The 4,346-nt window shown below is 37.9% G+C and overlaps 1 non-coding gene across 1 annotated transcript; it reads right to left on the reverse strand.

The window, feature by feature from the left end:
• Positions 1-3,790: 3,790 nt before the first annotated feature.
• LOC111816521 lies at positions 3,791-3,849 on the reverse strand. The gene has a single exon (XR_002820894.1). It is a non-coding gene; the product is annotated as a small nucleolar RNA SNORD62 (small nucleolar RNA).
• Between the last annotated feature and the right edge of the window lie 497 nt (positions 3,850-4,346).

The following is a 4,346-nucleotide window of genomic DNA, read 5'->3' on the forward strand; positions in this document are numbered from 1 at the left end:
ATGCTAACACGCATGATACATTGTCAAGCGTTTGGGATTAAACGGAGCAAGATATAGTGGATTCAGATACTGAGAGGGGAGTACATTTCTAAATTTCCTTGCTTTGAATTTTAAAACAATTCAACTCACCAAGAAGTTGATATTTAAGTCAGGAAAACAAAGGAGCACTCTAAAAGGAGGAATCTTTTAGAGCAGGGAAGATGAAAGACAAAGATCTTGAGGTAGAGGCACAGTCCTCTGCCCCGAAGCAGTGAGGTCTTTCTTTATACAACTTTCCTGCACTGAGCAAGAGGAAGCGGAAGTAGAAGCAGATTGTAGACATTGAACAAGTTCACACACACTTACTGAAATCTTAAGCTGATGGAGAGTATTGAGCAGCGAAGGGGCAGAATCTGCTTTCGGATTATCTTGTTGTATTCTTGAGGTAAGTCTCTACAGCAGGATGAGGAGGAGAGGAAAAACAATTTGGAATATACTGAAGCAACCAAAGAAGGTAGCATGTGGATACACTCTAGAAGAGCATACCGTGTCAGCAATTCATACAGGAAGACTGGAGAGAAAGGTGAGAGAAATGGAGAAATTAACAGCGATGTAAAAACTTGAAGAATGCCGTCATGATTTGGCCAAGATGGGAAATGTGAAAGCTTTTGGAGAAATCCTACCACAGTAGTTTAGTCTATTAGCTGTCCAAATAAAAAATAGTTAAGTAGCTCAGTGCGATTCAGTGGAGCATTCTGGGCTGAAAGTGAAGGTGAGCCTTCTTCACACGTGGATGCTATTTAAAACCTACCACTGGATGCAATTGCCCTGGGATTAAGGGAAAGCATTGGAAAAAATCCCAGAATTTTCAAGGATGCTGGTTCCTACACAGTGTGTAGAATGCACGAAGAGGAGAAAGAAGTAATAAAAAAGGCTGGAAATGAGAAGCCCATGGATCAGGTACATGGTAAGGGAGAGTGGTGTTCTAGAATCCATGTGAGGAAAGGGTTCCAGGATGAGAGAGTGAGCAGCCACATCCATCACTTGGCAACAGAACAAGGAGCAAGAGAAGGAACCATGGGCCATGGAGATAGGTGACCCTGAGACCCTGGAACCAGGAAAAGAGTTTTGCTGGAGTGGGTGGAAGCAAAAGCCATGAGGAAACGAACTTAAAAATCTACAGAAGCCATTCCTAGTGGGACACACCTGTAATCCCAGCACTCAGGAGGCTGAGACAGGGCGAGCATTGTCAAGAGTCTGAGTTCGAGTTTGGGGTCATCGTGAACTATATAGTGAGATCTTGTCTAAGACAGAGAGAAAGGGGAAAGAGAGAGAGAGAGAGAGAGAGAGAGAAGGGGTGAGGAGAGGTGGGGAGAGGTGGGGTGGGATGAGGCGGGGCAGGAGAGGGGAGGGCAGGAAAGGGAAAGGGAAAGAAAAATCATATGGAAGATAAAAACTGAATATTTTCCTGGACTTTTGATGTGCAAGGAACAAATGATTTGGTTTTTCAGGATCTAAGAAATAATGACATGTTCAAACTATACTGCAAATGATCTAATTGGAATAGGAATTTAAAGATCCATAAGAGCAAGCAAAAGTAATAGCTGAACAATACTTTTCAGTCTCAGTTGGAGGGAAGACCTTCAGACAGGAACATCAGTAGTTCACCTGCAGCACCACAAGGCCAAAGGATTTTGGTACAGAGGCCAGTACTTGGGGTGTAGCCCCAGATGAAGGCTTTGTGAATGTTCTTTACATCTTGGCTTTAAAGAATTTTTCTTGGAACCGTTGGTATTTTGCATACCTGTTAAGACTGTTAGTTTCTCTAAGCCAAAAACTGTCTTCGTGTTTCTCTTTTAGCACACATCAAGTAAAGGAGCAAATACATGTTTGTTAAATTTTCACACATCAACATTGAGCTGCTATCAGGAAATAACTATCATTGTAATACGTCAGGCTAGAGGATTCATGAGGCTGAGCAGCTACTTGTTTTTAAACATGTACCCTTCCACCTGGGTTAATGTTTTTCTTTTAAATTTTATTAAGAAATACATTGCATGGAACAATTAGCAGAATGTGTATATATATATATATATATTAATTTACATATAGTAATATATATCAATATATGTATTACTATGTATAGTAACATATATATAGTAATTTGTCATATATATATATGAGAAAGTAAAGCACCTTTAAATAGGACATTACTTGCACTCAAAGCAAAAGAACAACCCTTGTATCCTAGACAATTACATTGGCCAACAACCCATTGAGATAACTGTCTTTTTGTCTTTTCTTATTTCTCTTCTATTTGAACACTGTGTAAGTACCTTGCTTACAGCGTTGCAATTTAATGTGTCTGCTTTTGATTGTTGCATGCGTGGAATTACACTCCACTTATTCTTTAGCACCTTCCTTATTTTACTCTGTAGGTATTTGAAGGGTTTCCTATTTGGAGAATCTAAACAAAGATTACTGTTTGAGAAATTACTATTGTTGCAATTATTTCTGAAAGTCTAGAGTTGGAAATGACTAGCAAATAAAATAATTTTATGGTAAATATATTGAAATATAGATATGTACAATATAGCCCATCTATCTTAAATGTTCATTACCACCTCTGCCATGCACTAAGTATTCATATACAATGTATTTCTTCTTTTTGTTGGTAGAACTGGGGATTGAAATCAGGCCCTTGCACTTGCCAGGGAAGTGCTTATTCCACAGAGCCATCTCCCCGGCCCCTACAATGTATTTCTAAAACACTACTGTATATAGTTTTGCATTTATGTATGGATTTAGCTGTAAGTTGCATAGAATGTTAACCTCCCTACTTTATAATAGGACTTGATATCAGATAGGAAAGTTCTTGTGTTTGGTCCTTTTACAGCTACTATGTCTGACTTGCTAGACTTTTAGTGTGAAGTTTAGAAACTATCTGCCAAGGCCGACTATATCGAAAATAAACAAAAGAAACAATTACTGTGACTGTGTTCAACCTAGAGACCTATTTGAAGTCTTAAAATCTTAGCAGCAGGTTTTACCTCAGGAAAACTATCACTCTTTATTTAGATTTCCCTAAAATATACCCTTGCTTTTCACTGTTTGTCTTAGAAATATGGTATGCTTTTATTTGAATTGTTCTTTAACAATTTCAATTTTGAAAGCAATTGTAATATTTTAATGGTGAATCCTACTAAAATACATATTTATAAAAATAAAGATAAGTACAAAGTTTAATATATTTGCAAAAATAAATATATCCAAGAAATCAACATTCAGATGCAAACATTAGAATATCACTTGTTTTTTTTATTTTAATTGACATCAGTTATTTTTATTTTAAAGAAAGAAAAAAAAATAAAAAAAAGGGTACAAAATCTCAAAACAAGATTTTAGGAGAGTAACAATGGTTAGTACATTGTATCACTTGTTTTTTAATTCCAGTCACTAGCCCACAAAAATAAAATTTTAACAGCATTTTTTTGTTTTGTTTATTTTTGAACTTTCTATAAGTGATATAGCATGGGCACTTTTGAGTCTTCTGAGATTTCTTTCATTTTATTTTTGCATTATTATTATATTGTTATATAATTTTTAAAGTACTTAGTGGAGGGGCTGGGGAGATGGCTTAGTGGAATAAGCACTTCCCTGGCAAGCACAAGGACCTGAGTTCAATCCCCGGTTCCACCAAAAAAACCCCAACCAACCAACCAAACAAACAAACAAAAAAAACATCCTTACTAAAGTACTTAGTGGTATGTTTTTGTATTTTATTACCATATGAACATTTATTCATTTGTACTATCCTTTTAAGTGCACAGTGAAGGGTCAAAAGGATCTACTGGAATTCCATCACTGAGATGTACTATCCTTTTAATATAGATGTCCCCTCCAAAGCCACATGCACTCATAGGGGGGAGTTTGCAGAGTGATTGGACCACAGGTGGGTGACATTCATCCCTGGATTAGACCACTGATGAGTTTATAGCTGGGTGTGATGCAGGGACACGACACCTGGTGGGGAGATGCTCGTCACTGGGGGTGTGGTCTGGAAGGTTATGTCTATCTTTTCTCCTTCACCCCTCTCTGCTTCCTGCCTGCCTGCCACGGACTATTTCTTCTCTGTGACGCCCCTCTGCTCCACCTCCCTGCCTTGGAGCCAGGCAATTATGGATGAAAACCTCCACAAACTGAGCTACAATGAACTTCTCCTTCTTTAACATGCGGGTATTGGGTATTAAGTCCCAGCAACTGAAAACTGACTAACACAACTAGATTGCATTGTGATGGATCCTAACTTTCATGTATTGATATGAAACTTGAAGGAATAGTTCATGTCTACGAAATTAGCTGGGATG

This window comes from Octodon degus, unplaced genomic scaffold (genome assembly GCF_000260255.1).
Source record: "Octodon degus isolate 3935 unplaced genomic scaffold, OctDeg1.0 scaffold00033, whole genome shotgun sequence".
NCBI lineage: Eukaryota > Metazoa > Chordata > Mammalia > Rodentia > Octodontidae > Octodon > Octodon degus.